We start from the raw sequence: 16,137 nt of genomic DNA on the forward strand, positions 1-16,137 counted from the left end.
TGAGTGGATACAAACATCCAACTCCAGAGCGACCAACATCCAGATGTCGGTCAAAACATCTCAACTCAAATAAAACATTGGCTGGGAAAGTACACTTAGCAGTGGCAACAACTGCAGCCCTAACATCTCTGGAAAGTTGTACCCACCATGGTGAACTTCCTGATCTAAAATGCAAGATGAAACAATCCAAAACTTTTATGGGAAGGAGAGGGGTCCTCTTTTGTCAGAGCTCTTTGTCAAGATCTCCATTCAAATCAGCCCAGGATACAGCAGCACAGAAATTAAAAGGCAGGCTGTGGTAAACTGCAACAAGTGCTCAAATAAATCAAATAAATCAGCACAAATAAGCTAAACTCTATAGCAAATTTCTCCTGTGGAGTAGAGAGGAGACAATTAAATCAGAAGCAAAAATTATGGCTGACAAATAACTTGATACAATTAGGAGAAAGATAAATCAGCCTGTGAATTATTCCAAAAGAGGAAGGCAAGGGAATCTCCAGCAGACAGCACCCTGTCTGAGCTGCTTAAGTGGAATTCTCCTGGGAGCAGGCCATCAGGCCTGAGGTCTCAGAGCCTGGAGCACAAATTGGAAAATAATGAAGCCGCTCGGCTGTGATTGCTATAGAGGTGACAGCGTTGCAAAACAAAGGGATTCTGGAGCCTGAATTAGGGCAGTGGGAGAGATCAGCTTGCACATACGGCAAGGGGTTGGGTTACATGTAATTGCTCCTGTGAAGAGTGGGTGGTTTGCAAGTGTTATGACAGCTGCGGAGCAGAGGATGTCTCTGCTATGAGACAATACAAAGCTGGATCAGGAGACAGAAAGGCCGAAGTCACCAAACTTTCTAACACAGAGCAAGTGCTTTATCCCATGACACTTGCACTATGTGAGGACTCCAGAAGCAGATAAGTTTATTAGCACCTACACTCATCCATTCATTCCCTACCTGCATCCAAGGAACACAGACTGTCTGTACACTGACAAAGAAATAAAATTCATGGTAGCTAACAGGTCCATTTACCACAAAAATCCATGCATTAACCACATGAACTGGGCTTTCTTCTCACAAATTGCAAGGCAGGGCTGAGGGACAGACATTTTTCAATACAAATCTATCATCTTTACTGGGTTTACATCCTTATAACTTGAAGGTAAAAATTGCATGTTCTTAACATGACAGGTTGTCTTGCCAACATAATCTGTATTCAGAAGTTCCTAGAACTCCATGGCCAGTTACAATGTGATTTTAACCTTTAAATGACTGATACACAGCCTGACCTTTAACTCCATCTTTACATCTTTTATCTAGAAATGCATTTGGCAACTAGTCCTGTCTGCACTTTCTATGTAAGACACTAAGTATGAATGAGCCAGCAGCAGAACAGCTAGTGCATTCCTACACTAATAGCTCCCACGCACACAAGAGCTAGATTGAGTAATGCCGCTTTTAAAAAGCTCCATATCTGCATGCTGCTTTGGGCACAGTACTTACAAAATATTCCAATAAACTGGGAGCTGGTGCCTTGTAAAAGCATGCTGGGGAGCCAAAACATGAGCAGGCGCCCAGGCTCCAGTAGGCCAACTGGCCAGGGCTTCTCAGCCCACTGGCACTGCTCCTACCACCAGCTCATCACCCAGCCTCGCTACACCTTCTTTCTATGCCCCATCCAGCAGGAGCCCATGGGTGATGGTTTCTTCCCTACTGGCATTCAGCACCTAAAACCTTTTTGGATGCTTCACAAAGGGTGAGTTAGTGGTGTGGCAGGGCATGTTTTCCCCTTCTGATTTTATTCTACTGAGTCCTATTTTGTCAGCACAGTGGTTGATCTCCTAAACTGTGTTACGGTACCACTTGGTTTTTCTGTCTGGGGAAACTGGTAAATGAAAAACAGACTTCTAACAAAGAGGGGAAAAGTTGTTCTGAAGAGCAGGATAGCTGTTAGCTAGTCTTCCCTCTGCCAAAGGGAAGCAGCCCAGCAATTTTAACGAAGAAAGCAAGATGAAACTCCAGCTTAACAGCTCAGTTTTGAAACTGCAGCAGCAAATGTGCTTTCCATACCCACTTCTGTCATAGAAATGCAGCATGGACCCCTGTGTGCCCACTTTCCTGCCCTGGTGCCCAGGATTCCCCTTAACACCTGTGTGGCCATTCCCTACTTGCCACTGTCTGTTCAGTCTTCGTTCACCCCCTTACCAAGCCCTGGGGTGATTTCCCCAAGGGTATAAGCCCATTACAGACCTCAATTACAGAGCCCACTTTAGCTCCGTCTGGACAGATCCAAGTATTTTCAGCACAAAAGGTTTCTCATTTCACTCCTGGGGGAACCTGCCTATACAACCACTGACACAGTATTAGTAGAACAAGAATGTGCCTTGAAGTCTTGGGCCCTTGTGGGCCCATCACTGAGCTGCAAAACCTTTACAGAAACTCAAAATGTGATTATCCAGGAGGAGGTGCAGTCCTACCAACTGACAGTCATCTCTGCTATGCTGAAAGCACTGCTCCTTTCCCTTACTAACAGTGAGGGTGGCTTCTGCCTGACATGTCCACTGAGCTGTTAAAGTAAGATACAGAAAACTGATGGGGAAGGAAAAAGCAGGAAAAGAGCAGCACACAAATAAGGAGTCCTTGTATTTGTTGCTTTCAACACACTTCTTTTAAAAAGCAAGATGAGACATCTCTGCCCCATGTACTGAAGGAACATCTTTTGGTTCTGCTGATGTGCTTTCTCCCTGAGCCTGTAGAGAGCTGTCTGATGCAGAGCGAAAGCATGTCTAGTGAAACAGGGTGATGCTGCAGAAACACAGTAACTCTCCTTCCACACCTCCCTGTCCTTGCAGAAAGGGCAGACAGATAGCAGAGTGGTTTGCTGCAAAAGGAGATAAAGCAGCATACACCAAGCAGTCTCTGGTCAGTGCACAACAGGCACTTCTTGTATCAGGTCACTCTTGCATGTGCATGGAATGGAAGGTGAGCAGGGATCTGCAGCTCAAGAAACATGGCTGTGTACTCTGCCAACCACTTCTTTTTCCCTGGTCCCCTCATTATTCAGTCCCACTATTGTAGTTCATAAAATCATAGGAAAAGCCTAAATTGACCCTCACTGAGAAAAAATTCCCTTGCCTCTCATTTAACAGATCTAGCATTTTCAGCAGAAAGAATCAAGCTCTTTGGCCAGTTGTCACTCCTACTTCATTCCCTGAAAGTTTACCTGAGAAAATTCATCCCTTCCAATGTAACCCAGCATGTACAAATCATGGGCAGGACCCAGTCCCACTAAGAGCCACAGGAGCATTGTCACTGAAATTGCTTGAGCCATGATTCCATACTTAATTGAGACCAGAACAAGAGGACACAGTCTCAAGCTGCACCAGGAGTGGTTTAGGCTGGAGGTTAGGAAGAAATTCTACACAGAGAGAGTGATTGCCCATTGGAATGGGCTGCCCAGGGAGGTGGTAGAGTCACCATCATTGGAGGTGTTCAGGAGGAGACTCGATAGGGTTCTTGGTTGCATGGCTTAGTTGATTAGGTGGTGTTAGATGATAGGTTGGACATGATGATCTTGAAGGTGTCTTCCAACCTGCTCTATTCTATTCTATTCTATTCTATTCTATTTTTCCATTGAAAAAGGAAAGAGAAGCCCCCCTCCTTCTTCCCCTGCCCCCATTCTTACTACTGCCCACATGTCCTCCAAATCCACGGCACAATTTGCACAAGAAATTATTTGTTTGGATTTGGTTTGGGTTTTTTTTTTTTTTCCCTTTGCTATGGTAGCACAACTTTAACATGCAACAACCTTGGCCTTTTTGATGTCAGATATGACTCATGAGATAGACACTGGCTTTACTGATTAATCTTACTTATGCATATGTCTTATTTCTCCCCCATGACTTGCCAAGAGCATTTATTTCTGCTACACTAGGAACAAAATCTCAGCTATGTCTCCCGAGCATTACATATTGCAGACTCTGTCTCTTTGGCCCTCTGCATTAATTTTCTTCAAATGACACCATGGGGCCAATATGTTAAGTTTGCACTATTGGGCTGACAAAATTTTGGCTTCTATTTATAATCATTTCGGTAAAAAGCATCAGTTTGGGCTAGCTTAGACCTATTGTGGAGGGAATTACTCCAGCACAGATCATTCCAAAATTGCTTTCACTTTCTGTACTTGCTGAGGTTTGTGTTTTTGATGCAGTGCAAATTGTATCAGGGATACTGACAACTCTCTGACGTGCAATTGGAGGTGTATGCTGGAAGGCTCTATTAATCCTAGCTTTGTTCTCCTGTCCTTTTAAACAGGATTTCTTTATAGAACTAGGTATTGATCCTATCTTAGTTATTGGAGTTGATTCACAGCTGCATGGCTCCATAGCCTGCTGGTATAAAGAGTCTAAAATCAGATTAATACTACAACCAGCAACGTGTAAGATGCAACAAGGGCAATTCCAATTACACAGAATCACAGAATGTTAGGGTCTGGAAAGGACCTCAAAAGATCATCTAGTCCAACCCCCCTGCCAGGGGGTTACATACTAGGGAAGGAAAATTCTGAGACCCTCCATATCTCTGCCCCAGTGTTTTACTTTCCTTACTGTTCTTTTAGTTTGTCATCCAGATACAACAATCCAAGATTCTTTTTTACACAGTATTCTCCCAGGTTTGGGTATATCCTAGTTGTGTGTGCCGCATGCTACAGGGCTTCTGATGATTCTGTAGGGTGACTTAGCTGTAATAAATTTAGTTGTCGTAAAGTTATTCAATATTTAGTATAAAGTTTGGGGGTTTGATGCTGTCATAATACTTCTGGTTCTAAAATAATGCTGTCCCCATCTACTCCACAGGGAGAAGGACTGTAAAATAGTGCATCCTCAGCCAAAGTGTTCAAGAGACAAAGGTTTCCCTAACACTGAAAGGACTAGGGTGGAGCCCATTCAGTCAAAGGAAAATTCCCCTCTAATCTACATCGCTGCATGGATATGTAGAAAAAAATCTTGCACGCTTCCTTTTGACAAAGGGGCTATGAGCTCCTAGATCTGTTAGATCAGCCTGTTCATCAACTTGAGAGCACACTGAATGCTGGCAAAGTCATATTGATGTCAGCAGCCTACCCCAAGATGGGGGGTATGCAAACAGCCTATCAGATAAAAATCTGGGGCTCTTACAGAGCCAATCCTAGATCTACTTTACACTAGTCTTGCAACAAGGTCTAACAGTGTAGGTGTGTTGACATCCTGAACAGATTCAGCAAAGACATATTTTAACACAGAGCTTACTACTTCACAGTTCCTACTATCTGCCCTGACAGAAAGCATAGCAATACATTTTGTATACATACATAAACAAAAATATTGCTCTGCTTTGCCATACTTAACAACATGGCAAAATATAAACCAGAGTTCCTACATCCTAGAAGTACACATCATATAACCTACCATGTAGCAAGCATTAAACTCATGAAGTCTAAGTTAAAAACATGGGACTATTCAAAATTAATCTCAATCTGAAGTTTTGGCTTCTGATCACTTCATAAGTAACTGATTGATCCATGTCTGAAAAAAAAAATTGGGCTGATATATACAGCAAGAGAATACAGCTAACCAGAATCATCCTTTGCAAACACAGACCAGCATGGACAAAATCCCAGACAATTAATCTCTCCATCTTTCTAGCTACATTGTAATAGTATTTGGCAGCTTCTGGAATTTAGGAAATACAAGGGGGGTTACACATGCTTATGACAAGCTTGACACATTTTTAAAATGTGAGCTGCATCTTGCTGTAATGAAAAAGCCTCTTAGCAAAGGCTCCAGTCTGGATCTGTTCCAGTGAAGTCAATGGAAGGTTGCTTATGGATTTCAACCTTTTAGGCTCAAATCTAAAAAGATTCCTTCACACAAAGAGTCTCTATGAAGCCAAGTAACTGGGCTTAGCCTAAGCTGCCCTGAGATACTTTTATTAGAGATGAAACCAATTCCCTCTGAAGATAAGGAAATGCTTTAGTTGATGGACTCTGTTTTGCTTTTGGCTAGGCCTGTGTAAATCTGGAGTCATGCCACTGACTTCGCAAGAACATCACCCTGTATTTACAGTGATGTCACCAGAAGCAGCGTACAAGCCCTGGTTGAATTGAAAACGAGTACCAAACTCTTTAATTGAAACTGAGTCATAAATTAACTACTGTGAAGATATTTTCTCAATTGCACTTGTGTTTATTTTTAATTTGTAGTTAATTATTAATGTAGCCATTAAAGTCTAAGAATTCACATAAATCAGCAAAATTTATATGAGGAATTGACCATACCTAATAAGCTCCAATTGTTGGTTATTAATTTAAGTGGGGTGAAGGAAAAATTATGTTTTTCCTTAGGTAAACGCTCCGTGTTTTGCTTCCAAAATAATTTAATTTTGGCAAAAACATACACAGAAAGAGAAAATTTCATGCCTAAAAATCTCCATATTCCACTAAAGTCTTGTCTCCTGAAAGACATGTATTTTCAAGATACTTTTTTTCCCACATCATTTGTACTGCCAAGGCACTAATCCAATGGCAAGTATCTTAGGGTCATGCCATAGTTTTACATGTTATTTAAGGTAACATTAAGAAATCATTTGAGTTCCTGGCAAAGTCTACTCATTCCTTCATAAATGTTTAAGACTCTGAGGGGTCATTATCATAATCTAGTCTTGTCTTCCACTAAACAGACAGCCAAGCGTTGAAAGGAAATATATTTTGTATAGCATAAGTAGTGAGGCTTTGTATACCCACTCTGGACATGGAAGATTCTATGGTGCCACTTGAAAGTTGCACTGTTCTTCTAGTCTTAACCTACCGGGCTAAACTGTTACTAATTCTCAAGATACTTGGTTTATTTATTCAGCCATCTTAAGAAATTATAGGATACAGGCCAAGGATTATACAACAGCATAGCCATTTACCTCATATATGATCTTCACCTCTTCCCCCCACTCTAACTTGCATACAGTGCTGTGTAGCATTAGATCATGGCCTCTAGAGGCACTGGTTTGAGATATGGTACCTTTTAAACCTCCCAAAGCATGCAGTTAGGGTTTCTCACTGATTTTCACCTTGAATCATTATGACACAGAAAGCAGGCTGTGGAGCATTACTATTTCATTGGTGATGTCAATAGCCAGGACATTTATCCATATCCTATTTCATCCTCTAACAGGCTCGTTGCCTCAGAAGATGTCATAGGGTCAGGAGATCTGGGGAAAAGTCCATAGCTGAGGAGAAGGAATGCCAGTCATGGTATAGGTCACAGAACAGGGGTATCAGACACATTGTACCACAGACAATAGCAAGCCAGTATAAAGCAGCAAGATGGAAGATGTTTTCTTATTATTCCTAGAACTGATATTCTGTGTCTAATCTCTAAATTCAAACTTTGTAACAGTCTGATCATCCCGCTGGTCTCATCTTTCTAAATCCCACCTCATGTCCCTTGGATCTGTTTAAAACAGTACAGCTAAAATTGTTCTCTTGGCTCTTAGCTTGCCGTATACCAAACCTGAGCCAAACACAGGCTGTGGTTGAGGTTTGGGTTTAAATCAAAAGAATGCTTGTGCCTTGAGTAGAGAGAACATTAACAAGTAAGAATAATGTAATAGCCTGTAATAAGAGATTTATTTTGCAAGAATACAGTCACAGATGAGTCAAAAGAAGAAACTAATCCCTTGATTATATGGTTTTATGAAAATGGTTAGATCTTCAGAGATATGCAAACTGATCCAAAATGCATCAGGGTTTGATTGGCATCGAGCTTCCAACTTTTACTCAATCCTCATAAAAATCAGCGTCATGTACACTTTTGTATCTTTCCCTTAACTTACATAAACTGATTTTAGCCAATTTAGAGACAAAAAAATTCCCAAACTACAGAAGTTCAGGGGCCTATATTTTTGCAGCTCCAACATTTTTACTAAGACATCTCCTACTTTGTGACATTTTAATTATTCACAGCACCAGCGCTCTGCAAGTGGAACACGCTGTGTATTCTCCATTCACTCATTCATTAGTTTTAATTAAACCCTTTAATTTTATTTATGCTGTCATGGACTGATTAACAATTTGCAGTACAAACCAGGAATTCTTAAACAGCACCTTGAGAAATCTTCCTTCCTCTAAACAGAAATCTACTATAATAACTACAGATCTGCAGGACTACGTTCTGAAAGGCAAAAGGAACCACATCAGCAGCTTTCCCATTACAATTTTCTTTTAGCTGTTTAACAAAACACGTCTCAAGGCCTTTGGTGAGAGTCGCAGATGATGAGGTGTCCAAGGGATTCAACAGAATGAATCTGCAGACAGACAGTGTGAAAGTTCCTTTATTAGAAGCAGTGGACCAAGTCCCACTTCAGTGAAGACTCAGGACATTTTAAATGTTGCCAAAAGGACAAAAGGCACTGCCTGAATCTAGTTAAAGGAGAAATTCACAGAACAGATTAAATTACTCCAAACAGGGTATTGATAGCTGTAATGTAAGCATGTTATTCTTCTTTTAAATTCCTGACATCCATTTGTAATTGTCTGTAGCGTGCACCTTCTGACAACAGACCTTCTATCTCCCAAGACCTTCACCACAATGATCTTAGAGCATGAATGCTACACCTCACTTAAATTCAAAAATTTAACTCCACTCAAAACAGCTACCCATGTACTTCTTGGCTGCCCCAAACCACAATTAATTCTGGTCCCCAGATTTCATAACAGTCCTTCCCTCACTCCCTCACTCCTCACATCTGCTATTTTCTCTCCTGTCCTCTTCTACACATTCCCTTCTCGCATCTGTTTCTGTCCCCATCTGCACATCCTTCCACTTGCTCGTTCAGCAATGTTTTATCCCCCCTACCAGACTGGAAAAGACTTCCTCAAAGCTCATTTTTCTCACTTTCTCTGCAGGTATATCTGTGCTCACCAGCTGAGGCAAGACAGATTCAGGTCTAGGAGAAGAATAAATAAATAAGGAACTCCACTGAACAGAGCTCATTGAAAGATTTGAGCAGGATACCCAGAACTCCTGGACCCTTTCTCCTACCCCAGGTCCCTTCTTCATGAACCACCTTTATTGCTGATAATGAGGAGTAGGGGAAAGAACATGTAATCATACTCCCTCTCCCCTTTGCTGGAATTTTCAGTTACTTGGTCCCTACTTTAAAAATGTAACTTCCAATTCTCTGCTCAGTACAATATATGTGTTACATAATTCTAGGTTACTGTCAGCTGCTGTGGAGCCCTCAAATAACAGTTCACATTTTTCTATGGCCTTTCTCTGCAACTAGCAAAATGCAATTTACAAACATGGAAGCAGTCCATCCATGAATGAGAGAGCTATACATTATCTACCCTTTATATAGCACAGGATCCAAACTGCAACAGAAAGAGCTAATAGGGTAAAGGGGTAGAGGGAAAGCTTCCTCAGGGACCACAACCATCATTAAGTCAATCCCTATTATTTTGCTCATAGGTTTGCAATTGGGGAGAAATAAATACAGTGAGGCACTGACATTTCATCTTCCTGGCCTCTGCTTTGAGCACAGAGGCCAGAGACAGGGAAATCTGTTTGAGCATGTCAGTCTAAAGTGAACTAAACCGACACCACTCTTTATCCTTCGGCACAGCCTTCAAAATCTGCTGCACACAAGAATTCAGCAATGAGCTATTTATAGAGGCTGAACTACCTCCAGGCCCTGTGCAAAAGGTTGTCCCAGGAGAGGCTAGCTAAGACAAAGCAGAGCAGTGCAAGCCGAATCTGCCTGCCTCATCAAGAAGGCTGAATTTCACTCTGTCCAAGAGAATTCTGGACAACAAATGAGGCCTCCAACAATTTATTCCAATAAAAACAGAGGCTTTAAAAAGAAATCAGTGTATTGTTCCCCTCCAAGACGCATAAATCTTTTTAAATAGTGCTATTTTAGACGCTCTTGTGATTTCTTTTAGGCAATGTCTCCCTCTAGTGACAAAGCAGGTAGGTGGTCTCTACCGGGTCTGTCTCTGTCAGCCCAGTTTTGAGATGAGAGATTTTCAGGTACTCTTTCTCTTTCTGACACTCTGACAGTTCAAATGTGATCTTATCATGACTCTGCCAGTCATCATACATGCTAGTCACTGCAAGGAGACCTAGCACAAATTGTCAGCAGGTGAGAAAGTAGCAGCCCACAGCTGTCTGGGTAAAATGGCAGCAGAAGATTCTGGTTCTGGGGTACCAGAGCTTCATCATTAGCTTCCCTCTGAAGCACAGAAAATGTGAAAGGCTGGTTTGCAAAGACTCAATGAACTTCCAAGTTCAACTTCCATCTTCATCTGCAGGAGATTGATGCAACTGCTCTGGCAACATCCTATTACATGTTTATTCAGTAATTAAAACTAGTATCTATGTGTCTGCTTTAAACACAGAGCCTCAAAAAGTGTACACACAGCCAGGACAGATAGCAAAGACACATGTGACATCTTATTGCTTTCTCAGGAACAGTTCCCTACAAGCTGTAGCAGAAGCAACTAGAAAATCTTTTGGTTTTTCTCACCCTGGAGAAACATGCAACACAAATAAGCACAAGTATGGAACCTTCCTAAAAATCTGGTATTGTCAAGAACTTCCTTACATATGACATATGTCTGGCAATATTTGTTGTAAATACAAAAAGGTGAGACATCTAACCACAATAAAGCAGTGGCAGAAATCTTCACTTTTGCAATTTGTTCCCATTTGCAGTCACAATTTTTCCAACCTAATAGTGCATTAGGAGTAGACGTCTGCATCTCATTTCTTAAATGCACCATGACAGGGAGAAGGGGAGAGGGAAAAAAACAGTTTTATTTCTTTGCAATATAAAGAGTAAAAGCTATTGCTTGCCAACTACACAATTATTTTCAAAGAGTTTAGTATCTCCCTTAAGGTGGTGTATTAGCTTTATTACACTGCTATGGCTCTGAGGCCACTCAACTCATTGGTACAAAGAGATACAGATGCTTTATTACTATGGATGGAATCCCATTTCTGCCAATGCTGCCAGCAGTTCTGTGCCCTCCTGAGAAGTAATACAGCCCCTAAATCATTTATTATCTATTTTCATCACAACTTCACAGCTTTAGCATTTTTTTAGAAGTGTCAGCACGCCTTAGTGTACAGCATTTTCATCAACAGCACATAAATCTCCTAGGGTGTTGGCTCAGACCCACAGCTGAGACTTCATCAGGAAAGGACCGAGAACTACAAATGCTAAAATGATATGCACTAAATTCTGCCACTGCTATGCTTTTTTGAATGGATCAGTGCTGTCTGTGGGCACTAGGAACTCCATACCTGAGTCCCCCAGGGGGAAGTGTGTTTCAGGCTACTTGAAACATTTTTCCATAGCAAGGATGATTACTCCCTAGAACAATCACGGAATGGATTTTCTACTGTTCTATGTATTTAAATCAAAATGTGATGTCTTGCCAAGCCATCTGTACTCCCTCAGCTCCATGAAATAGGCCTGGTGTAAGAGTTTCTGAGTGCGAATTTTTGCTGTGTGTCACACAGGACGTCATAGAAAAATGGCCTAATGGTCCTGTTTGGCCTTAAGCTCTATGAATCTATGAAGAAATGAAAACCTTAGACCTAAGCACTTTGGGACAAGAAGCATCTTTAAATATTCAGCATAGCACTGCATCCACTGGGACTGCTTCATAAATAAACAGTCATAAGCCTCAGGCTCAGCCATCTCAGGTCACCTTAATGCATCTAAGTAACTGTGTGATGAGAGTTTGAAGAAGATCTTCAAATCCTGGGGTCACTTACCTCTGAAAATGTAATGTTGCAGATTTATTTTTTTCTTAGCTGGTCAGTCCATGCTTTTCTGTGTGGTTGCTCCATTGCAATTAGTCATAGCTCATGCACAGGACTTCTTCAGAACAAAATCCATAAATATGTTGTGCCACAAAGTCTTTCCTTAGCTTACAGTTTGGCAAAATGTGTACTGAAATCTGTGGAGGAAAGGCCAAATTGAAAAAAAAACAAGACCGAAGATTTGGCCAACTCTCAGCAGGGCACGCCCTTAACAGCACAACCAGGCCACTAAAGGGCTTGAGAGGACCATCTCCTGCTATGAAATGGAGATTTATACATGGCAGGCTATTACTGAATACATTGGGTACATTACTGGAATGTATTTATCATAGGATTTCCACACTGTGACTCTTGGAATAACTTTTTAGCATAGAAAACTAATGAAAATTATGGACTAAAAATTAAACCACTGCCCCTTTCCCCCTCATCACTGACAACTTACAGAATCTGACTTTTCATGATCCAATTGAGAGTCACAGAAACAAACTGCTTTCTTTCCAAGTTGTTATTCTACTTGAGATTCCTTGGAAGACTGTTTGTGTTTCCCCACAGCCCTCCAGAATCAACAGTTGAGCTCTGAGCTGCCGCTTTGCATGCTCTGCCAGGATCCTTCCCAGTAATCCTGCAAGGCTGATAGAAAGGGAAGACATCCAGGCAGTCTAACTCCTCAAACTTGCTAGTTCAAGTAAAAGAGCATACATGCCAAATGTCAAAAATTACCAGAACCAGTTCCAGCAAGAATTTGGTGTCATCACTAATGCTTGCATACAAGGGGAGTGAAGAATTTGCCTACATTAAAACATTAAAAAAAACCAACCCTAACCAAACAGGCAGAACTTGTTCTGCCCAGGAAACCACAAAGTAGCTGCATGGCAGCTAGGAGCCATCTACAAGTAGAAAAAAAAATAAATAAATTGCAAGTAGAAAAATAAAATAAAACAAATTGAAGGTAATTGTAATTAAAGACTTCAGTAAAATACAGAGAAATAGATATGCACGCATGCTATGTGAAAAGATCAGAAGCCCCGTGTGTGTAGCTAACAGCAGAATGGACCTTTCAGTTCATTAGAGGTTAATTTTCTGTGTGAGAACATAACTTTCAGATCATTCTGGTTTATAATGCAGTTTCTGTACTTTTTACAGACTTTGTAATGGACAGTTCCAGGCAGCAGCTGAGGCTGAGAACTGATCAAAACCATAGATCTCGCCTGGTTGGGCAAAACTATGTGTTGAGACAGAAGTAAAGATAGACTTAGTGTTGCAAATGCAACACAGAATGAGCTTTAAAGACCAATATAATCTATTTCTGATATAACTTTAATGGAGCCACATTAATTTTCAAATGCTAGGAGACCTGGCTTCAGCACACGAGTCAAACAGCTTTCATTCACACCAGTTTGGACCCTGAGCCAGTTTGCAACAGACTGTTCATACAATGTATTTATTATTTATATATCATTCCCAGTGTGTATGGTGTTTCACAGATATTGGCCATCTCTGATAGGAGGGCCTGCCACATTTTCATGTCACAGTTTAAGAACAATTCTACAAAGATCATCTTCGCTCCCATGTATCTCATCATATGAAAAGCACAATAGTGAACCTCACGAGCAAGCTCTATCAGGGATCAGTCACAGTCAGGGTACCAGTGTGACTACTTTGTTCTGCAAGTACCCACCTTGAAGCAATATTATTTAATGTTGGATTATAGCCTCTTTTCAACTTAGTACTACTGATCATCTCCCATATTAGTAATCTCTTAACCCACAGAAGTCTGTAAACATATGGGAAAATCTCTACTCTTTTTCCCCTTAAACTTGGGAAAGAAGCAGCCTTTGATTTGAAAACTTTTCCCTTAGCAAATAATATAAAGATCTTTTTTTCTTCTTCCAGAACAAATTACCCCCTCATTAATCAGCTTCTGGAAAACTGGGCCTATCCCTCCATACAGCAGTTTAGTTTTGACAACAGCTTGATGTTGTTCTGTCCTTAAATGCCCCCTTGTTGCTACTTTCCTCATTCTGTTGATAGACTTTGCACTCCACATGTTCAATTGCTTCACTAATTACAAAACATCATTCCTTGTGCTTAGAACATGGTAATAAAGGTTAAAAAAAAGCCTCCTCATTCTAGTCATTAAATACAAAATAAAAGGTATTTGCAATAATAGCATATTTCAGAGCAAAGGGAACAAACAAGAGTCTATCAACTAGACACCGTTTTATTTGCCCACTGACCTTTCAGATGTTGGTCTTACAGACCTCAGAGAACCCATTCCGTATTTTCTTAAGATTTCTAGACACTGAGGGAAGAAGGGAGTATGGGAATGGAAGAAAAATAACAACTTCTGGCAAGGACCTGAAATTGTAATTCAGAACAAACCCAGAATAAAGGAATCAACAACTTTGAGAATTATTCATTAATATTAACACCAGTAAGTATTAAAGGAAGTGGTACACTGTGTCATTGAGAGCTGGCAACATGGAGAGCTTGGTAGGATACAGTATTTTATGAAAACTACCAGTGGTGATGATTTATGAGAAAAAGTAACAGAACTCCTATTCTTGGAGCAAATGCATAGGGACTCTGTGAGTGTGTTAAGTATGACAAAAAATTGGCAAACAAAAAATTTAATGATGTTTGAAAGTCTTGAATCGCTGAGTATATCATTTATCAACAGTGCTTTACTGTAGGAATTTTCTCTGTAGGAATACAGTTGAGAAAAATGTCAGACAACAGATGCCTAAAGAAACTAGTACTTTTCTAGTACAGAAGACATATGGGGCTACTAGAGAGAGTCCAGCAGAAGGTCACTAAGATGAGTCAGGACTGGACCACCTCCCCTCTGAGGAAAGACTGAAAAAAGAGCTGGGTCTGTAATAATCTAAAGAAGAAGGAAGAGATCACATCAATGTGTACAAATATTTAAAGGTGTAAAGACAAAGCCCCAAATACGTTACAAGTTATCTTCTCTTCCTATACACCCTAACCCATATCCTTAAAGTCTCATGATTAAACACTGCATCTACTTACCTCTGCTATTCTTCAGTTAAACAACTGTGACATTTCTGACATAGCTACAATCACAATTTTCTAATCCAGGGTAACTAAGCAGTAGTATCTGGGATTTCTTCAAATCAAAGGTGCACTATAAATATTGCTGGTCAGTAGTGTTTTGTTGAAATTAAGAGTGAGAAGCATGAGGTATCATGCCTTTGTGCTTACCTAAAAATGCCTTGGCTTCAACCCTACATAATTTACAAAATAGTAATATGGGTTTTTTTCAGTCTGCATCTTGTTCACTAAAAAAAGAGAAGACATTAAGAATAGAGAGAGCAGGACAATTGAAAGGCAATTGAAGAAAGCAGCTCCATGGTCAAACTGAATCACAATTTATACCCCAAAGAGTTAAACTCTATTTGCTGCAGCATTTAATTAACAACATATTTCCAAATGTATTCTGCTATGTATTTAACCTCTTGCAGCCAGCTCAAGGCTGTCAGCCAATAAATTCAGTTCTGCTGCACAGATGTATTCTGTGACTCTCCTGCCTCTAGGATAGGGGGGGAAAGGTAGAGAAAGCAAAAGGACCCATGGCAAACATCTAGTTTTCTGCTTTTGTCACTACCACAGAATTAGGGGCAAAACAAAAAGGAATGCAGAAAACTTAAAGTGCTGCTACAGACCCCAGCAAGCAGAAGCCTTGTAGCCCTTATCAGACTGCTTGTCCCACTTGCTGTGTATAATGCAGCCCTTCTGCTAAATCCCAAGCTGCAGAGCACCTTTTTTCCCTTGAAGGAACCTTAGTGCAAACTATTTGCTCAGTGACAACTTGCAACCACTACATCATGTTTTCTTTCCCCAGCCTTTCAAAGGACAGTTGGTGTTGTTCCAAGTATGGCAGGACAGAAAACCGAACTCCTGAAGTGGCCCCTGTAAGTAGTTCCTCGGGTTTCTAGGCATTTGTTCTACAAGCGTCAACTCTCTGCAGGGTGGCCAGTCCGGAGTGACCAGTGTGCTACGGTAACCATCCACAGGTGACCTGCGTGTCGTAGCAACCAGCCCACACAGGGTCCATACTGCAGGTTTATGTCCGGTAAAAACGCATTCACAGGACAGCCTGACAAGCTGAAGGAAAAAGCCAGCGGCTGTCGGCGATATCGGAACAGCTGGGCGCAGCTCCTCTCAGCACAGGCGTGGGACAACAGCCGAGAACCCTTCACTGCGCGCCACCTCCCTGCCACGCGTGCGCAACCCTGATGCCAGCGACCCCGAGGAAGTGA

Source organism: Dryobates pubescens, chromosome 8 (genome assembly GCF_014839835.1).
Source record: "Dryobates pubescens isolate bDryPub1 chromosome 8, bDryPub1.pri, whole genome shotgun sequence".
Classification (NCBI taxonomy): domain Eukaryota; kingdom Metazoa; phylum Chordata; class Aves; order Piciformes; family Picidae; genus Dryobates; species Dryobates pubescens.